This window comes from Eriocheir sinensis, chromosome 26, assembly GCF_024679095.1.
Source record: "Eriocheir sinensis breed Jianghai 21 chromosome 26, ASM2467909v1, whole genome shotgun sequence".
Taxonomy (NCBI): Eukaryota; Metazoa; Arthropoda; class Malacostraca; order Decapoda; family Varunidae; genus Eriocheir; species Eriocheir sinensis.
The window spans coordinates 19,274,367-19,296,866 of record NC_066534.1 but is presented as its reverse complement, the minus strand read 5'-3'; the positions used below and the strand labels follow the sequence as shown (position 1 = coordinate 19,296,866).

The following is a 22,500-nucleotide window of genomic DNA, read 5'->3' as shown; positions in this document are numbered from 1 at the left end:
AAGCAAGTCACGCATCACGGCAACCACTATAAATACATTTCTCCTGCGCCCCTAGACCCCTCGAGAGAACCTACCGGCGCTATAGCAACACCTAGAAAAAAATCACATCTAAGGAGTGGTTCTTTTTTAGGGGGGAGAGGACCTATTACTTGTTAGACGCGAGATCGTAGCGAAACCATACGACGTGGATTAATGGGTTGTGGGAAAAAAAAAAAAAACTTGCTTGTGGAGGATGCAATTAAAGAGGAGGATCTGCAATTAACTTTAATGACGGAGTAAAATGAAAAAAAAAGGTATATAATTGTTTAATGTTCGATATTAAGGCAATGACGATGTTCGGGAAATGTGTATGTATGTGTGTGTGTATGTATGTATGTGTATGTATGTATGTATGTGTGTGTATGTATGTATGTATGTATATATGCGCTCACTGTCCCGACCGACCGACCTACCGACCGACCAGCCTGCGCACACACACACACACACACACACACACACACACACACACACACATAAAAATTAATTAACGCGATTCACCGGACAGACTGAGTGTTTGTCAGAGAGAGAGAGAGAGAGAGAGAGAGAGAGAGAGAGAGAGGGACGTTACTTAATTCTCTTTTTCTCTCTGTTTCCCCCTTCCTCCCCTTCCTTCCTTCCTCTTTCCCTACAAATTCGCTGTTAATTGATTCTCCTTTTGCTCTCCCTCCTCTTCGCCCCTTTCCTTTACCTCCTTTTCTTTACTTCCATCTCGGTCATTCCTCTTTTTGTTTCTCTCCGCTCTCCTTCTTTCTTCCTTTTCCTACTCTGTTTCCCTTCCTCCTTTCCTTCCACCTCCTTTCCCTTGCTTTCCTTTTCCTCCTTTTCTCAACACTGTCTTTCTTCCTCGCCTTGCTCCCTCATTCTTTCTCCTTCCTTTTTTTTCCTTTCCGTAGTTTATTATTATTTCCCTTTCCCTGTACTTTCCTTTTTCCCCTTCCATCTTTTTTTCTTTTGTCTTTCACTTTCCTTACACATTTCTTGCTTCCTCCCTTCCTCTCCCTCATTTATTCCTCATTGTCTTTCCCTACACTTTCCTTGCTTCCTCCCTTCCTCTCCCTCATTTATTCCTCATTGTCTTTCCCTACACTTTCCTTGCTTCCTCCCTTCCTCTCCCTCATTTATTCCTCATTGTCTTTCCCTACACTTTCCTTGCTTCCTCCCTTCCTTTCTCTTATTAATTCCTCTTTCCCTTTCTCTACACTTTCCTTGCTTCCTCCCTTCCTCTCCCTCATTTATTCTTCATTGTCTTTCCCTACACTTTCCTTGCTTCCTCCCTTCCTTTCTCTTGTTCAATTCATATCCCTACATTTTCCTTCCTTCCTTCCCTTCCTTCCCTGCTCGAGCCCGTTCAGTCGACCATGCAGACAGACGTATAGCTACAATCATAATCACGCCCTCACCTTCATTATGCTAAAGCTGGACGCACCCCATCTGACGCCTTCCTACTTTCTATCTCTTCTTTATTCCTTATGATTTCACATGCTAAATATCTTTTTTATCGCTCCTCGACCCAGCTACAGTCTCTCCATAACTCCTTCCTACCACTGCTGTCCCGCACCCTTCATAGGCACCTTCCTAATCTGTGTCTTTTCTTCCTCCTTCTTCTTCTTCTTACATTCCTTCCTTTTTTATATTCCTTTACCATCCTACATTTCCTATTATTCCAAACCCCTCTTCCTACCACTACTGTCCCGCATCCTTCATAATTGTCGTGAGGGAATAAGTAAACCACCTCAAATGCCCTTTTCTCTAGGCTTTACTCGGCAAGAAAACCCTAGGTGCGTACAGTACCTGCAGCCCGAGTGCACTGGCTTCATCGACGAAGAAACTAGATAAGTTAGTTTCGAAACCATATAATACGATTCACCTATCCCGAACGATACATATGAAGCACTAAAACGAACAAGCACTAAAACCCCAACAAATACAGACAACTTAAACTATAGAATCACCACAATAATTATAGGCACCTTCCTAATTTATGTTTTTTCTTCCTCCTTCGTCTTACATTCCTTCCTTTTTATATTCCTTCACCATCGTACATTTCCTATTATTCCAAACTCTCCTTCCTCCCACTGTTCCTCATCCTTGTTTTCCGCGCCCCATCTGGGAACCGTGTGTCTTTCCTCCCTTCTCACGTTCGTTCATCCTGCATTTTCTTATCATCCTTTCGTCCCTCCTACCTTCTTTTCAACACTCCTTTCTTCCACTGTCCTCTCTGTATACGCGCCCCACCTGACACCCTTTCCCGCTTGACTCCCTCCCTCCCGCCGCCACTTGACGCCTCTCCTATACACCGGGCGGGAATTTTTGTTAATATCGAGGCGTTTTGACGCTCGCCCCGAAGGCTGGTTGGCGACGAGTGTGTCTTGGGCCGCCAGACAAAGAGACGCGCCGCTGGAATCCATACGGCGACAACACACACACACACACACACACACACACACACACACACACACACACACGCTCACTCACACACACACACACACACACGCTCACTCACACACACACGCTCACTCACACACACACACACTCCCTCCTTCCCTCCATCAATCCTCTACTCCCTCCTTTTCTCCCTCCATTCCTCCATTACTCCTTCCCTCCCTCTTTCACTCCCTCCAATCACTCCCACCCTCCCTCCCTGTCTCCCTCCCTTTCTTCCTCTCTCTATTTCTCCCTCCCTCCCTCACTCCCTTACTCCCTTACTCCTCTCCCCGCCCTTGACCTTTCCTAGCCTTCACGGGGCACTAAGGAGGAGGAGGAGGAGGAGGAGGAGGAGGAGGAGGCTTGAAGATGAAAGTCAGAGCATTTCATCAAGGGCACAGTTAGGGATTCGTTTTTTTTTTCTTCCTTTCTCGTTTCCGTGTTTTTTTTTATTCCTGTTAATGGTGAGGCCACGTGTCTGTTGAGAGAGAGAGAGAGAGAGAGAGAGAGAGAGAGAGAGATGCTAGTTAATTCTCTTTCCTCTTTCCCTGTTCTCTCTCCTTCCCCCTTTCTCCTCCTTCCTTCCTCCTCTTTCCCTTCATTCGCTACTAGTTTGCTCCCCTTTCTTCTTTCCCTTCTCTTTCCCATTCCCCTTTTTCGGATTCTCTCTACCTTCTTTCCCTTGATATCCGGCTTAAGTAAACCTCAAAATAAGGTAAAAGTTGTAATCTATCGGTGACTAATTTAAGGTCGTGTATTTCGTGTATATATGTCCTGCTGATGGTAAAGTCACGTGTGTGTTTAGGTCCACATACATGAATGGTTTGTGGTTTCGTACGAATAAGTCATGACTATAAGCGTTTCGATAGACCTCTAAATAATGTAAGGAATTGTAATCTATTTGTGACTAATTGTGAAGTCGTGTATGTTTGCAATTCTTCCGCACACACGAGTTAGTTATCTTTCTATTCACTATATTATTAACGCTAAAATGGACTCGATAACAATCACGAAAATGTAAAAAGAGTAATTATTGGATAGTTAAGTACGATACATTTTCCATCGTGACCTGGGGCTGCACTTGTACCAGTTGCTGTCTCACTGCCATCAGTAAAAGACTCACCTGACACCCGCACGTTTCTCTGCCCTTGAAACATCCTACAGTAATTCACTGAGTATAGTGAGTCATGTATGTTATTAATATCCCCTCCTCACCCTTACCCACACCCACACATATAAGAAACCTTCTTATTCCCAGAAACTCTCAACTATAAATTGAGCCAAGTATAAGTCATCACAATTTTAAAACCTGCGACCCTTGGAGCAGAGCGGCTGAGGGTAAAGTCGTGTATGTTATTTCGTCATCCACGTTCGTGAATAAGTAATCTTTCTTTTCACAAAATTCGTAACTGAAACTTGGCTTAAATATGAACCACGAGTGCAGAGACCAGGGAAGGCAAACCCTCGGCAAACCCAACACAAACTCAAGGGTAGAGGCGACAGAGAGCGCCGACTCGACTCACAGTTATAGCGTGTGTCCCGAAATTTACTTCTACCGTACAGAATTGAAATGAACTCTCTAGTCTTGGTGATTGATTCTGAAGGACTCGTATTTGGATATGCTAAAGTTTGGGGGCATTCGCTACAGCTGCGCGTGGCCTCGATGCTCATATCCATCACCCTGACCCTTGAGCATAGAATAACTTAAAGATTACGCCTGTAAGCGTGGTACACGGAGCCCAGCAGCGGCCTGAGAAGGGGTCGTGGCTCAACACCGTGCAGCTCTGAGGCAGCAAGTGGACCCTCGCCTCCTGGGGGCGCCGTGCCTGTACCGGGGGGGGGGGGGCTGGTAGGAGACACAGAGGGTGGAGAGAGAGAGAGAGAGAGAGAGAGAGAGAGAGAGAGAGAGATGGATAGTTAGGTATGTAAACAGATAGATAGATAGATAGATGAACAGATAGAGAGAGGCTAGGTGTGTGTGTGTGTGTGTGTGTGTGTGTGTGTGTGTGTGTGTGTGTGTGTGTGCGTGTGAGGCCAGACGTGTGACCATGCAGCGAGGCGGAGTAAAGTTGATGAGTGGTAAAATTGCAAGGTGGAGTGTGCCTGTCCCCTTCTCTTATTACCTCCTCCATATTCCTACATCTCCTTCCCTCTCCTGCCCTCCTACGTACATTTTCTTTTACATCTTTTCCTTTACCTTCCATCCCTGCCCTTCCCTTTACGGTTCCCTCTCTCACCCCCTTCCTCTCCCTCCCTACTTTTCTCTCACTCCATCTCACTCCCTTTCCTGCCTTCCTCCCTACCTAATTACATCTTTTCCCTTCCCTTTCTTACCTTCCATCCCTACCCTTCCCTTTACGGTTCCCTCTCTCACCTCCTTCCTCTCCCTCCCTGCTTTTCTCTCACTCCATCTCTCTCGCTCCCTCCTCCATCATCCTCCCTGTCCTGCCTTCCTCCCTACCTAACTTCTACATCTTTTCCCTTCCCTTTCTTACCTTCCATCCCTACCCATTCCTTTTCGCTGACTTCCCTCACCTTCCTCCCCATTCCTGCTTATCTCCCTCCACTCCTTCCTCCTTCCTTTCCCTTCCTGCTATCTCTCCCTCCCTCACCTCCTTTCTTTCCCTGTTTTCCTCCCTTCTTCCTCTCTGCTTATCTCCCTCTCCTCATTCCTCTCCCACTCTGCCAATCTTCCTCACCTTCCTCTCCTTCCCTGCTTACATGCTTCCCTCCCTCCCTCCCTTCCTACCTACCTACCTACCTACCTACCTACCTACCCTACCCTACCAAGCTCTCCACTCACCTCAAGGCACCTCCATCTCTCACACCTCCATCCTTACTCCTCTCCTTGACCCCGCTCCTCCCCCCTCCTCCGCCCTGCCTCCAATACACTCAGCCTTCCTTCCTTCCCTCCTCGCTCTCTCAGCCTGCCTGCCTCAACTACTTGCCCCAGCACCCTCTTACTCTCCTCCTCCCTCCCTGCCTCCCTCCCTCCCTCCCTCCCGCCACCCGCCCGCCTCAACCCCAAGCACGTCCTCTACTCCTTCTCTTACTTCCTGAACGACGGGCGGCAGTACGTTTGGCTTACCTTGGTGTGCTGCCTGGGCCCCGGGCGCTGCCTCTTCGCTTCCGACTGCAACGTGAAAAGAAGGAGAAAAAAGCATCAGCGGCCGTATTACAGGCGCACTAAAGCACCGCGAGGAGTTTAGTTTTGGGTCCTACTTGAGACTGAGCTGAATTATTAAGCCGAGGAAGGAACGGTCATCCTTCTCATGGGTGGGAGGTGAATAATGTTTGCTGAAAAAGCGACTTGTTTCTTGCTCCTTCGTAGTCTGAATTTAAAGCAAACACTTTCGTGATAAAAGCGTGATATTGCGTCTTTGTGTGAGTGAAAACAAGTTTTAGATACACAAAAGTGAATATCAATATTGCCTATAGTTTTAAGTTTAGTTAAAGGGGGAAAGATACTCTAGGTACATAAAATAAAGCATTAAAGGAAAATACTTTTCAGATTTAGCTGATTATCATTTGTTTTAAAACAGAATATAGTTCTTGGTTTTATGTTAAGTAGCCTAAAACATGTTATAAATGCATAACCGTAGCATCTTGTGGGGGAAGTTTTATATATATATATATATATATATATATATATATATATATATATATATATATATATATAAATATATATATATATATATATATATATATATATATATATATATGTATGTATATGTAAAAGAATATAATTTCGCTCCACTTGGTTCTGTTTCTGGTGTGATGACTTTAGTTCCTGGGTTGCAGAGCAAGAGAGTGAATTTGTCGGAAAAGTCAGGGCGGACAGAGGCAGGTGGAGAGATGAAATTGTAACTTGCCTGGCCAGGACGGAGCACACGAACATTAAGCAGAAAGAGGAGGAGAACGGTGGACAATGCCGATGTCCTGCAGGGGACTAACGGTCGATGATGATGGTAATGTTGACGATGATTGTAAAAGAGAAGTCTACCAACTTCAAGCCGTCAGTGACCACCTCGTATGGCAGACCACGTACGTCAGCCGACACGTCACCCAATACATACCGGAGTCATTTCTTTATCGACACTAGCACTAGGGGGGAGGAGGGAAGGAGAGTGAAAGAGGAGAAGAGGAAGGAGGAAAAGGAGGGGAAAGGAGGCCCAACTACAGTCCTTATCCACGAGCGTCGGAAACTTGTCGGACAGGGGTGAAGTTGAGGCCCCGGCAATGCGTAGAGCGGCCAGCCTACGCCGCGCCGCCCGGTGAATCTTTCAGCGGCCCTCCCTGCGGCGGTGTTTGGATATGCATTAAGGATTCTTCGTGAGTGTGTCCCCGGAAACTTTACCTGCCCTGCCCTGCCCTGCCCTGCCCTGCCCTGCCCTGCCCTGCCCTGCACTCCCTCCCCTTTTCCTTTCCTCCTCTCCTCCCCTTTTCTCCCCTCCCCTTTCCTTCTTACTTTTTCCTTCCCCCAACCTCTTTGCATTTTCCCATTCTTTCCCTTCCCTTCTCTTCTCTTCTCTTCCCTTCCCTTCCCTTCCCTTACCTTCCTTTCCCTTCTCTTCTCTTCCCTTCCCTTCCCTTCCGTTCCTTTCTCTTCTCTTCTCCTCTCTTCTCTTCTTTTCTCTTTTCTTCCCTTCTTTTCCCTTCTCTTCCCTTCCCTTTCCTTCTCTTCCCATCCCATCCCTTCCCTTCCTTTCTTTTCTCTTCCCTTCTCTTCACTTCTCTTCGCTTCCCTTCCCTTTCCCTCGTTTTCCTTCTCTTGTATTCTGTTCCCTTCTATTCCCTCTCTTTCCCCACTCCTTCCTATTCCATCCCCTCCCATCCCAACCCATTTCATCCCTTTCCTTCCTTCCCATCCCCTCCTTTCCCCTCTTCCTTCATCCCCTTTTACCTTTCCCTTCCCTTTCTCCTCCTCCAACCTTTCCCAGTTCCTTCCTAGTCTTCCCCTTTCCCTTCTTCCTTCTTCCTTTTCCTCCTTTCTTTCCTCTTCCTTCCCCCCTCCCCTCCCCACCCTTTTACCCCTTGTTCCCGCCTATCTTTCTTTCTTCTTATCTTGTTATTTTTCCATTTTACCTTCCTCCTCCTCCTCCTCCTCCTCCTCCTCAAGATTCAATTTTTCCTCCTCCTCCTCTTTTTTCCTTGTTCCTTCTCTCATCTTGTTACTTTTCCATTTCTCCAACTCCTCCTCGTCCCTCACCTTCTCCTCCTCCTCCTCCTCCTCCTCCTCCTCCTGCACGGCTAACTCCCTTAATGGCCTCCGCGTGTGTTTCCCTTCCTGTTCTTTTTTTATCCTGATCGTCCGGCGTGCAGGTCTCTCTCTCTCTCTCTCTCTCTCTCTCTCTCTCTCTCTCTCTCTCTCTCTCTCTCTCTCTCTCTCTCTCTCTCTCTCTCTCATCGGTGCCAATGTCCACGCAAGTTCCATAAATCTCAGGTGCAGTTTCCGATTCCTCTCTGCCGGGACGCGAGTGTATTTGTTTTCCACGCCCCGATGAGGGAGGAGGAGGAGGAGGAGGAGGAGGGCGTGAAGAGAGGAGGGTCATACTACCTAAGAGATCGCTGTTTATGTAATTGTAGATCAGTTTTAAAATACTACTAATCCTGCTTTTCCTTCTAGTGCTATCGGGCTGTACTATAAGAGAAGTCATGCATAGGTAAAGCAAGGCTGGATTTAGGAAGCGCTGTGTAAGTCTATGTAGTTAGGTTATAAAACTCTACTGATGCTGCTTTCCTTACCGGTGCTAATGTTCTGTATAAGAGAAGGTGCGTATGGATAAGGTAGGAGAGGAGGGTCACACACTTCCTAGGAGATCGATGTCCATGTAAATCTCCATGGAGTTCGATTTTAAAACTTCTCTTCTCTCTTCTCTCTCTCCTCCCTTCACCTTGCTTGATTCCTCCCTCTTGCTTACTTTTCTCTTACTTCTCTCTCCCTCTCTCTGCTTCTCAATCCCCTTTCCTCCTCCTCCTCCTCCTCCTTCTCCTCCTCCTCCTCTTCCCGCTTCCCCCCTCCCCTTCCCTGCCTCTCAAGACATTTTATAGCCCTGGGCTCAGGCGGCTCTGCATGTCTCAGTACTGCTGAGTTTTAGTAATTCACAGCGGCCCTCTATTTTGCATCAGCGTTTGGGGATCTGACCTTTATATATAGTGCGTGTGTATATGTGGGTGATAGATAGATAGATAGGTAGGTAGGTAGATGGATAGATAGATAGATAGATAGAGACTGTGTATGTGTGTGTGTGTGTGTGTGTGTGTTAGCAGCAGCGGCTCCCACACATTCCTGTCCCCGTCATACAACACCACCAGGCTCCGAGGTGTCACCAAGTAGACACACACACACACACACACACACACACACACACACACACACACACACACACACACACACACACACACACACACACCTCTCTCGCCCACCCTCCCCCTCCCTTCCCTCCCTCACCACACATCCTTCCCTTCCTCTTCCCTTCCTTCGCCTCCCTCACCACCGCCCCCCTCCCGCCACGCCCTCACTGACAGCCTCAAAGTGTGCCCGGGGGTACGCCCTTCACCTCGCCATGGGGACATCGCCCTCTCCTAAAACGCAAGTCTCCATTCTGTCTGCATCCTGTTCTTTCTTTGTTTTGAATCTGCTGCGACTCGGACCTCCACTCTGGCTTGAGCTGGGACACGCGACTCGCCCTGACCGCCGCTGTATTACACATGATTATTGGTTATTGATGGGCTTCTGTTGCTGCTTCTTCCTCCCTCCACATGTACCGTAAAGTCATTCTTGATTTGTTGGTCTTCCGCTCGGGGTCGCCACGGTGCAATATTGGCGGGGATTCCACGGTTTGTGCGGCGGCCATGAATATTTACCAGCTGGGAATTGTGTAAAACTCGGGACTGCTATAAACCCTCCTCCCCGAGCTTGTAGGAAATTGTGAGTCGCCAAGAGCAGCTCAGGAAACATTTCTCAAGCCCTCTCAGCCTTGCATTTGCTTACGGGGGCGACACGTTAAAGTTTTCTGATCCTGTGACTCCTGGGGTAAGGCGGTGAGGCTGTGGCTGTGGCTGTGAAGGAAGGAGTGGGTGACGTGGGTCTGAAGCCACACGCCAATGTGGCCTACCCTTGTCTTTTCACCCTCGTCTCTACTTACGCGACACGTTCCCCGGGCTCAGACGTACTGGCCTCTGCGACTATAGGACGTGTGGTTTTGTATGTTATGGATTGCAATGCTCGCTCTTCTCCGTGTTTGTCCAGGGGATCGGGTGTCAGGTGCTGCCGTGACTGGCCTTGGCGACCGTCCTCTCGGCTCAGCCAAGAACTCGTAGCCTTAGAATTTCGTTCCGATAAATGGAATAAAATAAATAGTGATGCCTCGCCAAAACAATTACTTCACTAATATGGCTACTCCCTAAAATTATTATAGTAATTAATCAACTGATGCACGCCAATAATTAAGCCAGTGGCCATTGGAGTGTAGCTTGAATAAATAAGTAAATGTTTGCTGCAGCGTGAAGTCATTCAGTGCCAAGGACCGGCAAATAGTGTCAGTAATAGTATTAGTGATTGAAATAATGATAATAATAACAATAACAATATTACTGTGTACTACTAATAATTGTGATAATAATAATATTGAAAATAATAATAATAATAATAATAATAACAATAATAATAATAATAATAATAATAATAATAATAATAATAATAATAATAATAATAGTAATGATAATAGTGATAACAACTGTGATAATGTAATATACTTTTTTCCACTCGTGCTCGAAGGCGGCGACGAGCCTCGGCGGCTGAACACCGTGAAACACAAAACTTATCCCAGACTGACGAGCGGCGGCGGCTGAACACCTTGACGGCGAGGCTGCCGCTGAGGCCGAGCTGCGAACTTGGCCGCCTCCAAGGACTCAGCCTGGACCCCGCGCCTGCCCGCTCTACAATAACATGACTGTTGTCTTACAAGGCCTTGGCTGCCGACAGTGTTGCCTCCATACACGTCTCGCCATGTCCGGGACTCGAAGGATATATTGCCAGGGAACTGTCACCCATATCAGCTGCGTAAGGACCTAGTGAGCCAGGCCAGAGCGGCGGCGTCTTGGGACTGGCGCAGAGCTTCTCCCATGACACTGTCTCCGCGTCTTGCTAACGCGTTGACGGCCACGACATCCTGGAGCTATACGCAGATGAATACTTGCTCGCTGCCACCAGTCTTTCATTCTGTATAAATAAGAAAAATCTGCCCATATATATATATATATATATATATATATATATATATATATATATATATATATATATATATATATATATATATATATATATATATTGTGTCCCTGTCTTTACTTGTTCTGCGCCTGCCTTTGTGTCGGGCCTCGTGGGTCTCCTCCTGCCCGAGAAGCGTCCTCGGAGCCTCTCGTCCCGCCGAGTGTTTGGTGCCGGGAGAAAGACACTCGCCACTCGGGGTCCTGCTACTCGTGCTGCTCGCCGGGCTGCTCGTCCGCCGTCACTCGTCGCGGACAAATGTCACAAAGCCAATACGTACTTGAGCGAGTCCTCGAGTCGCTCGGCCAGGCCCGGAGTCTGCGGCTACTTTTGTTCGGGTCACTCTTCGGGGACCCTCGCGGCGGGCGGAGAGCAGTTAAACAATGATGGACGCGAATAATGGCTATAAGACACTCGTGGGCCCTGCTTACACACGGAAATATAAAATTTTCTGAAGCGTGGCGCAGCGAGGATGATCGATTGGCAGAGAACGTCACATTGCCATCGCCGTATTTTCCCCTTAATAAACGTGTCCGAGTCGAGCTGACAAGGAACAAGAAACCATAGGCGGCAGCTGGCTACGATCAATCACGCCCAGAGAAAATTGTTCACGTCTAAACGGTGCCGCGCGGCCCTATTGAAGGGGAGGACTGCTGCCGCTGCTGCTGTTCACGGCGAGGGAAGTCACTCTTTGTGCTCTTCCTACCTCATCGTTTTATTTATTATTTCTTTGAGAAGCGGGAATTGCAGCCTTCACAATTACTCCCCTAGTTTTCCTGTCCGATGCGTCGTCTGTGCCCCATTAGCGTTGTTTGGCTCAACGGGTCACTCGCCGGGACTATTGAGTGGCTGCACGCGCCCTGTCTGGCCTCCTCGATGGGGCCCGCGAGGAAGGGAAGGGGCAGTGTCGTTCATTGGCGTGGGACTGGACACGTGGGCTGGTGTGGTTAGACGCTTCTGCCTCTCTTGTCAATTATTTCCATAGGACAAAAAGAAGATTAATCGGGTTCTCCTGAGTGTTTTTTCACGTTCACGGCACAGAAGAAGGGCGAAACTACCACCAAACTCATGAAACTACCTCTGAAAAAGCCCAAAACTCCTTCGAAATGTTTAAGAATTTGGCTGATATTTGTAGGCAGAATGGCTTCACCTCATCACAAAATAACATGGGAATAAGGTAATGCTTTATGTGATTATTGCTATAATTTCCGTAACATTGATATTACCTGCACGTAACTAAGCGTAAAACGAGAGGCGCCCATTTAGATCTTCCTAGGCAAGTATCTAACGTGTTAATGTGAGCACAACGTTATAGTGAATGATGACTTTTCCGGTCGCTTTTTTCCCTAAACTCCCGAAAAAAGAGTAATGTTAAGTAAGTCAGCGTATAGCGAGAGGCGCCGTGTAGATCTCGCTATTATAGGGCAGCATCTACCGTGTTGATGTAAACACAACGCGTAAAATTATAATGAGTAATGGATTTTTACACCACCTTTTCCCATATTGCTTATGAAATATGCCTCCGCTCAGCCCGCGCGTCACCCGAGAGGAGGAACACTACCACCTCCTGCTGGCCGGGTCCGCTCCGTTGTTTTTCATCTTCCATCCACACACCTTTTGAGCTTTATCTTTACCTTACCTATCCTATACCTAACCTAATCTTATGTAGCCTGACCCGCAGAGAGAAGGGGAATATGTCTCCGCTCAGCCCGCGCGTCACCTCAGAGGAGGAACACTACCATTTCCTGCTACCCTCTCCGTTGCTTTCCATCTTCCAACCACACACTTACCAATCCTAACCTAACCTAATCTTACGTAGCCTGACCCGCAGAGAGAAGGGGAATATGCCTCTGCTCAGCCCGCGCGTCACCCGAGAGGAGGAACACTACCATTTCCTGCTGGCCGGGTCCACTCCATCGTGTTCCATCTTCCGCGAGCATTATTTTATGGCCCCGGCGACACCTTTTATTGCAGGAAGTGTGTTGTTGACAAAGGCTTCGTAATTTATGGCCGGACTTCCCCCTTTCGGTCCTAATTATGTTGTACTCTCTGCGGCCTAAATGAAAGCGGTTTCCTAAAGCTATAAGAGCACTTAAAAATTGTTCATATTTTTGTTTTTCTAGTCCACCTGGCAGAGCAGCCGACAACAAAGGTGAAGGGGACGGTGGCTCGGCGCGGCACCCCCCGATCCCCGCCCAGGTCACCCCCCGCCTCAGGTTCTCGAGGGCACGGAAATGAATTTATGTTGATATGAGCGCCGGCCGCTGCTCAGGAAATCTCTTTGAGGCTTCACTAGGAATTGTATCTGCCGAAATTCGAATACAACTGAACGGGGCTTGTAAAATAAACGATGCATGCACACACACACACACACACACACACACACACACACACACACACACACACATTCATAAAAGTTAAATAACTAAATAAATGAATAAGGAGAGGAAGAAATGTATATGTAAAAAATGCGTGTGTGTGTGTGTGTGTGTGTGTGTGTGTGTGTGTGTGTGTGTGTGCGCGCGCTCGAGTGTGCATTTTTTATCCGATGAAAATAGGAACAATAAAATAATTAACCCTCATCTGAGAATCCACCACTCTCCTCATGAGTGGAGGGACGCAACACACCTGACGCAGCAGCAACCTGCGCCAGTAACACCGTCAAGGCCGGACGGAATGAGGGACGGCCGGTGTGACTCCACCCTCAGTCCGCCGCCTCTACGACCACACGATTCCCGCGTCGAGAAAGTGGCGGGGAAGCGTGTGCCCTTAATGGTATCTGTTACCTCGAGTTCCACTGCACTGTGTTGCAATAGACTGCGCAATGTCTCGAACTGATAATTAAATACCAGTTTGCGGCATGCATACAACTCATAGGACTATCATCATATTCATACGATTCTTCATAGTTCACTGCAAAACAAAGGCCTTTCCCAACGTGCTCCTATGTTAGTATATACTCCATCCTGCTCCAGCGAGTGTTTTAATGTCATCTCCCCGCGTAGTTTTCTGTCCCAAGTCTGTTCAGTATGTAGTCAATTGTTTCTGGAGAGAAATACGTCCAACAAAACTGGGTCACTGTGAGCAAGGTTAGTAGCACACTGCCCTAATTACTGGTGTCCGGGTTGCCTCGAGCGCCATCGTGTCCGCCGAGGTGTAAAGAACGCTGAGGTGCACGCCCTGCATACAGAATGTGACCAGGTGGGCTGAAAGCGGCGGCAGCGGCGTCACGAGAGGCTGTGGAGCGGCGGCGAGGGTGTCGGGCGCCGCCACCTTGCCGCCGTGACTTAGGTGCCGCTCACATGCAAGGGACGTCCCCTGGGCCTCTCTCAGTGCCTCTCTCCCCCCCCTCCCAGCTCGCCCCAAGGTGCTCACTCCCTCTTCGCCGCCTGTAATCCCCTCTCCCTTATTGCACAAACGGCTTTACCCGAAGAATATGACTCTCTCTCTCTCTCTCTCTCTCTCTCTCTCTCTCTCTCTCTCTCTCTCTCTCTCTCTCTCTCTCTCTCTCTCTCTCTCTCTCTCTCTCTCTCTCTCTCTCTCTCTCGTGGCTGAGTATCAAGTGGCTACATGTTTGACGCGCCTTAAAGGGAAGGTCTTGTTCCTCGCCCCATTGCGGTTGTCTTTGCCGAGGCTCATTTGTTGGTGTTGTTGTGGCGGTGTTTTTGCTGTTGTGTGGCTTGTAGTGGTGATGGTGATGACCTGTTACTACTATTGCTGTTATGATTTACCGTTATTATTGTTATCCTTATTATTATTATCATAATTTCTACAACTAATAATAATAATAATAATAATAATAATAATAATAATAATAATTATACTACTACTACTACTACTACTACTACTACTGTTAGTACTACTACTACTACTACTACTAGTACTACTATTACTACTACTACTACTACTACTACTACTACTACTACTACTACTATTACTGGATGTAAGATTTACCATCGTGGGAGCCGTCAAGTAATGAAAGGTGACTGGCGATGTCCGTAGAATTTTACGCCTCTCCACGAAAGTAACGCTACACCTGTGGCACAGTTTACCTTTTAGGGACTGGAAAATTGGTGGCACTCTGGTGGAAGTCTTGCTGATAAAGCGTGTGCTGATCAGTCTGCTGACGCTAAATGTGGCAGGAGATTTACCGAAGCTAACACTTAACATTTCGTGCATGACGTAATTTGTTAAGTAGGCTCAAGAAAGCTGTTGGAAACTTTGCTTAGCAAATTCAACCGTTGTTTTGTAAAACCAGTCTTCTTGCCGCGCCGGTGTACGGCGTGGGACTCCCTGAAAGGCCCGGGAGCTGCCTTAGCGACGGAGTGTTCTCGTTAGCGTGCTGGCCGTCGAGGCGCCGTGACGGAGACTTGCATGCCGCCGCGGGGTCCGACGCGCGGCGCTGCTCGGCCAGTTAGAACACAGACTTGTTTTCGGGTTGTGACGCGTCCCGCGGGGCTCATGCCCTCAACAACGAGCTTAGTATTTTCGGCCGTGACTTGCCAGTTCGGTCTGCGCCTCGACCTATAAATAACCTCGTTATAAGGTACAAGTAACGTTGTATTCCTCTACACGTAATGACTTGGCGATCGAGAACTTTCTTATGAGTACCAGAGTGTAGTATCAGCCCGTTGGCATCGCAGGAGAACGCTCTATATGTCTTTTTTGCTTCGAATAATTGCTAAATTCATTGTCTACACCTTGTTATCAATTTGCATTGACTTATTATGTAGCCACTGGGTTACCACTTTGTTAACTAGCTTCGCCATCTGTTATTAGTTCTGTGCATGATATGACTGCCGATTTACGCAGTCACTTGCTGCTGAGCTTAACTAAGTCCGTTTATATAAAGACGAAGTAGCTACACGTACTAAGATCAGGCGTGGAGGCTTATGCGGTGGCGGACCTTCAGCTCCTCGGTCCGCCCTTATTCATGGAGCTCCCGGTGCTTTTCTTTCTGCTTGATTGCCATGCACAATTGCACATGCACGCCAGGACACCGCGAGGCAGGCCCGCAGGCACTGTTACCCTGGCGACGAGTGTGTGTGTGTGTGTGTGTGTGTGTGTGTGTGTGTGTGTGTGTGTGTGTGTGTGTGTGTGTGTATGAGTGTGTGTGTGTGTACTCATTTTTTATTCCAAGATTCGTCTTTATAATTTTATTTATTTTATTCATACTGCATCTCCTCCTCCTCCTTCTCTCCATTTTCCTTTTTTTTCCTGTTCCTCTATCTCCTCTTAATAAAATAATAATAATAGTAATGAAAATAATGGTAATAATAATAATAACAATAATAAAATAATAATAATAATAATAATAATACTACTACTACTACTACTACTACTACTACTACTACTACTACTACTACTACTAATAATAATAATAATAATAATAATAATAATAATAATAATAATAATAATAATAATAATAATAATAATAATAATAATAACAAACAATGAACTATAAGTGTGCTGAAGGGTTTGGCCTTACATATATGAAATTTTTGGTAATTGAGAGCAAATGCTTCGTAAACCTATTATTCGTCGAGTTAGTCTCTCTCTCTATATATATATCTACCTATCTATCTATCTATCTATCCTTCTGTCTATCTCTCTGCCTCCCAAACTGATCGTCTCTTTACATTAAGTGGGTTTTGCGCGCTATTGATGGCATGCACCGCTCTTTTCCTTTGGTCCCTTTGACAGCGGCTTAAAACTTGCCTTTCAAAGCCTCTCCGGTGACTTCGAGGGGACCAAGCATACCCAGGGACGACACCGCTTTTGTTTTGCTCTCTTTGACATCACCATCATCATCATCATCACCTTCATCATCATCGTCTTCATTTTCTTAGTTTTCTCTACTCTTTCCTTCCTCCTCTTTTCTCTCCTGTTCATCCATTTTCATTCTCCTCTGTTCTCCCTCTCCCTCCTTCACCTCCTCTAACCTTCTCATTTCCTCGTTCTCCTTTCTTCTCTTTGTTCATTCCCCGTTCCACCTTTTCATCTGTTCTCCCTCCCTCTTCCTTCACTTCTGTTTTCCTCCTCATTCTCCTCCCATTCCTTCCTCCTCCCCTTCTGTTTACTTCCTCCTTCTCCTCCCCTTCCTTCCTCCAGTTCATCTTTGTTCCTTTTTATATCCCGTCCTTACTTTTCATGTCTTCCTCCTCCCTCCTCTTTTACCTCTTCTTACCTCCTCATTTCCTTCCTTTCTCCTCTTCATCTTTTTCCTCTTCATTCCCCGCCCCATCTTCTCATCTCTTCTCTATTCCTCTTCTTTCTCTTTCCCTTCCTTCTTCCTCCCTGCTCCTTTTAATCCACCGTCCCAGTATCTCATCTCTTCTGCTCTCCTCTTTTACCTTTTCTTCTTCCTTTTCCTCCTCCTCCTCCTCTCATACAAGAAGTCTCGAATCATTAAAAGTGTTAAATCTGTTCCCTGTACGGTCTAGCTACGGTAATGATGCTGAATATTTGGCCACAACTCTTGCCCATATACAGACCACAGCATCACATTCTTAAGGGCAGGGGACAACAACTCTCTGCCAACCTTTTTACCATCCGCCATCCCTTACAAGAAGTCTCGAATCATTAAAAGGGCTAAATCGGGTCCCTGTACGTTCTAGTTACGGTACTGATGGTAAATGTACTAAGACAAAACACAGACACTGACCACAGCATCCCATTCTTAAGCACAGGGGACAACAGACCACTCACTACCTTTGCCCATCCCGGCGACCCAGACAGACATCCCTTATAAATATCTCTTACCCGGGACATGGAAAAAAAAGAAAGAATGGGAAGAAGAATGTTTGACGTTTCTCCCCAGGCCAAGTAGTCGCTCCAACAAACTGCTGTGGGAGATGGGAACGTTAGGTAAACAGGTCCAAGTTTTTGTATCATTCATTTCCCAGACTTCCTCCTCTATTGCTTCTGTGACTCTGTGGTGGTGCGTGGCGCTGTCTGGCTTGTCTTGAGGGAGGAGAAGGAGGAAGGAAGGTGAGGTGAGGTAAGGTAGGATGAGGGAATTCGGAGAGGCTACGGAGGATAGTCAAAGAAGAAATAAAACAGATACAGATAGATAGATAGATGGAAAGAGAGAGAGAGAGAGAGAGAGAGAGAGAGAGAGAGAGAGAGAGAGAGAGAGAGAGAGAGAGAGAGAGAGAGAGAGAGAGAGAGAGAGAGAGAGAGAGAGAGAGAGAGAGAGAGAGAGAGAGCATCACAAACAGAGCCCATACAGACGTCAGGATCCGTAGAAGGGAATGTCAGAGAGGAAGGGACGGGAAGATTGCGTTACTCCACACGCACACGCACACGAACACGAACACAAACACACACACACACCTTTCCATTTTATTGGCAGGTTGACTATGGAGAGAAATTGATAACTGAATCGTCTCACCGCGATCCACCACCACCACCACCACCACCACCACCACTGTTTCATTTCTTTCGTATCGTCAAGCTTTTAGAAGATATATAGATAGATAAAAAGAATGATAGATAGATATACGGATAGAGAGAGATACAGAAATAGTAAGATGCAGATAGTTAAGTTGATAGAGAGAAAGGGAGCTAGTCAGATATATATAGATAGACACATATAGTTAGATCAAGATAGATGGACACAAGGAAATAGTTAGATAGATAGATATAGGAAGTGAGATGATGGTGGCTAGGTCGGGGTGAGGTCGGCAGGGGTTGGGTCGGGGTGAGGTCGGCAGGGGTTGGGTCGGGGTGAGGTCGGCAGGGGTTGGTTCGGGGTGAGGTCGGCAGGGGTCGTGTCCGGCGGCGTGTACACCCTTGAAGCAGGCGGGAGAGTTTACCTTCCCGAGCACACACCTCGCGGCGACCGGTGACGGCTTTATTACCGCTGCCGCTGCTGCTGTCGCTACCTGGCCGCCCTACCTGTATGTCTGAACCCCCTTACCTATACCTTCATAACTGTCGTAACCCTCACCTAACTTACTCTCCATCCTGTCTCCCTTAACTCTACCTTTCCTACGTATCTCACCTTCCCATGCTGATGTCGCTACCTGGCCGCCCTACCTGTATGTCTGAACCCCCTTACCTCTTCCTACATATATACCTGTCTTAACCCTCACCTACCTTACTCTCCAACCTATCTCCCTTAACTCTATCTTTCCTGCCTATCTCACCTTTCTATGCTGCCGCTCCTTCTACCTGGATGCCCTACCTGTATGTCTGGCCTCCCTTACCTATACCTACATATATGTCTGTCTTAACCCTCACCTACCTTACCCTCTTACCTGTCTCCCTTAACTCTACCTCTCCTACTTGTCTCACCTTTCTATCTGCCTCCCATCTCCCTCAACTGTCTGTCTGGCCTTCCTGACTTACCTATATGTCTTCCTGATCTCCCTACCTAACTCTCTCCTACTTCTCGGATCCACTTACTTGTTTCTTTTAGCATCCTCATATACCTTATAAACAATACCACCTATCTTACCTATCCATCTGTCCTCTGCCTCTATCTATCTGTCTATCTCTATCTCTATCTTTTTATTTACCGACCTGTCTACCAGTCAATTGTTCCGCCCTCGCAGCATGATATATATCTCCTTTGTGTTTCGTAATCTCCGGGGAAAGAGTCTAAATAATAAATGTTCCACGTCGCCCCCGTGCTCCGGTAATTTAATCCGTGGCGCTGAGGGGGAGGCTGCGACGCGTGTCCAGCTTACGGGGAGAAATAATTGTCGCGATGAAGAAGACCGGTACGCAAGTCTGGCATTAAATCTTTGACGAGCGGAAAGAGCGGCGCGGCAGTGAGTGAGCTTATAAGTGTGTGGATTGGGGGGAGTAAGACTATCAAAGGAGATTTTCTCGTTAATTATAGGAACTGAAGTGCTTGGGAGTTTTACAATAGAATCTGAAATGTAATAGTGATTAGAGTGTCAAAGGGGAGTTTCTTGTTGATTATCAGAACTGAAGTGCTTGGGAGTCTTACAATAGAAAGCTTAAGTGTGTTTTTTAGGGAGAGTAAGAGTGTCAAAGGAGAGTTTCTTGTTGATTATCAGAACTGAAGTGCTTGGGAGTCTTACAATAGAATCTGAAATGTGTTAGTGATAAGAGTGCCAAAGGGAGGTTCTTGTTGATTATCAGAACTGAAGTGCTTGGGAGTCTTACAATAGAAAGCTTAAGTGTGTTTGTAAGGGAGAGTAAGGGTCTCAAAGGTCAGATTCTTGTTGATTACCGGAACTAAAGTGGCTTGGAGTCTTACAATAGAAAGCTTAAGTGCGTTTGTAAGGGAGAGTAAGAGTCTCAAAGGTCAGATTCTTGTTGATTACCGGAACTAAAGTGGCTTGGAGTTTTACAATAGAAAGCTTAAGTGTGTTTGTAAGGAAGAGCAAGAGTCTCAAAGGTCAGATTCTTGTTTATTACCGGAACTAAAGTGGCTTGGAGTTTTACAATAGAAAGCTTACGTGTGTTTGTTAAGGAGAGTAAGAGTGTCAAAGGTCAGATTCTTGTTGATTACCGGAACTAGAGTGGCTTGGAGTCTTACAATAGAAAGCTTAAGTGTGTTTGTAAGGAAGAGTAAAAGTCTCAAAGGTCAGATTCTTGTTGATTACTGGAACTAGAGTGGCTTTGAGTCTTACAATAGAAAGCTTAAGTGTGTTTGTAAGGAAGAGTAAAAGTCTCAAAGGTCAGATTCTTGTTGATTACCGGAACTAGAGAGTGGCTTGGAGTCTTACAATAGAAAGCTTAAGTGTTTTTGTAAGGAAGAGTAAAAGTCTCAAAGGTCAGATTCTTGTTGATTACCGGAACTAGAGAGTGGCTTGGAGTCTTACAATAGAAAGCTTAAGTGTTTTTGTAAGGAAGAGTAAGAGTCTCAAAGGTCAGATTCTTGTTGATTACCGGAACTAAAGTGGCTTGGAGTTTTACAATAGAAAGCTTACGTGTGTTTGTTAAGGAGGGTAAGAGTGTCAAAGGGGTGGTTCTTGTTGATTACCGGAACTGAATTGCTTGGGAGTTCGTGTGAGCGGTGCAATAGAAGGCTCAAATGTGTCAGTGGAGTTGATTCTATCGGGTAACAAATAATAGTTAGGAATTGATGATAAAAAGATTAGAACTTAAGGATTTTGATTGATGTTTTTTCTCATATTTCGCTTTATGGCACCACCTTTCGCATTCCCTTATAGTTATCGGTATCAAGATTACAAAAGTTTATGTGTGTGTAGTTTTTCATGTAGTATTGTTAATCACGTTACATGCTAGAGTCAATTATAACCTTTTTTCTCTTGTCTTTGCGTTTCTTGCACTACCTTTCCCATTCTCTTTTCATTATCGGAATTAGAATTAGTATAGCTTCCCTTTTAAGTGTTGTTTTAGCATTATTTTCAATCACATTAAACGCTTGAGTCAATTACAACCCTTTTTCTCTTGTCATCTGCGTTTCCTGATCCTTCTGTGTCCCGCCCCGAGCCTCCGGTGAGCTATTTTTCCCCTCCGCTCCCCGCCCGTCATGCCTTCACTCCTGTCGTTCTCCGCCGCGCTCCGAGACAAGCTGTGATTTATTTTTCTTTGTTTTTATGTTCAGTCCTCCTCGTCGCAAGTTTGGCTCCCACTTAACATAATGACGAAAGACGTGGCGGGAAGGAGGAAGGAAAGGGAGAGGGAAGGAGAAGGAAGGAGAGGGAGAGGGGACGAGACGGACGGAGAGGGAGAGGAAGGGAAGGAGAGAGAAGGAAAGGGAAGGAGAGGAAAGGAGAAGGAGAGGTAGAGGAGGGAGAGAGAAGGAGAGGGAAGGAGAAGGAGTAAGAGAGAATGGGAAGGAGAGGGAGAGGGAGGGAGGGAAGGAGAGGGAAAGAGAGGGAGAGGGAGGGATGGGAGGAAAAGGGAATGAGAGAGGAGGACAGGGAGATGGAGGGAGAGGGAAGGAGAGGGATTGAGAGAGGACAGGGAGGTGGAGGGAGAGGGAAGGATAGGAAAGGAGAAGGAGAAAAGGGATAGGAAGAGAGAGGTACGGAGGGGAGGGGGAGGGAAGGAGATGGAGAGAGAGGGAAGGGAGGGAGGGGTAGGGACTTGTTGTGTGGTGACAAGGAAAGTTCCGCGTTGACAACTTGAAGACATTGTTTATTTTTAAGATCAGTTTCCGGGTCGTGTTTGTGTCTTGTGCAGTTCACGTTCAGGATTAATTCACGTTCGCAACTTGTCCACAGGCAGAGACAGTCATAGCCACCACCACCACCACCACCATCACCACCACCACCATCATCACCACCACCACCTCCCCCCACCAAGAACCAATCCCTCGCCCCTTCCTCCCTCCCTCCCTTCTGTATCATGTAAATTACACCTCCTCTCCGGCCATCCCGCGCCCCGTCCCCGCCCTTCAGCTGTTGACTTGGTGGCTTTCATCGAAAACTCTGGACGAGGTTCATTTACCGCCGAGCTTAATCTGTCTAAGTCAACAAAGTGCCGCGCTCCGGGGAAAAGTTGAGTCAATGTGAATCTATTATGAATAATTTACCCAGAGAGCTCACAGGCACGTTCTCTCCGCCCCCCGCCCCTCATTGACTCTGTAGGGGGCTAGAGGACCTCCCTTCCCCACCTTTCCGTTCTTCCCCTCTCAAATCCCTTCCTCTGTTGTCTTTTCTCTTACATTCTGACTCACGGTAAAGGGAAGAAAACTGCCTTCCCCACCTCCCCATTCTTCCCCTCTCTGCTCCCTCCCTCTTGTCTTTTCTCTCCCACTCTAACTTACGGTAAAGGGAGAAAAACCTGCCTTCCCCCTCCTCCTTTCCATTCCCTTCCTT

The 22,500-nt window shown here is 46.9% G+C and overlaps 1 protein-coding gene and 1 long non-coding RNA gene across 3 annotated transcripts in view; one reads left to right on the top strand and one right to left on the bottom strand.

Moving 5' to 3' along the window:
• LOC127003861 (uncharacterized) overlaps positions 1-22,500 on the bottom strand; it is a 163,093-nt gene that overhangs the window by 86,368 nt on the left and 54,225 nt on the right. For both annotated transcript variants that reach the window (XM_050870956.1, XM_050870957.1), the window contains exon 3: positions 5,552-5,596. The gene's annotated coding sequence lies outside the window, so the exon portion shown is untranslated. The remainder of the gene's footprint in view (positions 1-5,551; positions 5,597-22,500) is intronic.
• LOC127003863 (uncharacterized) overlaps positions 1-22,500 on the top strand; it is a 110,469-nt gene that overhangs the window by 62,147 nt on the left and 25,822 nt on the right. The window lies entirely within an intron of this gene.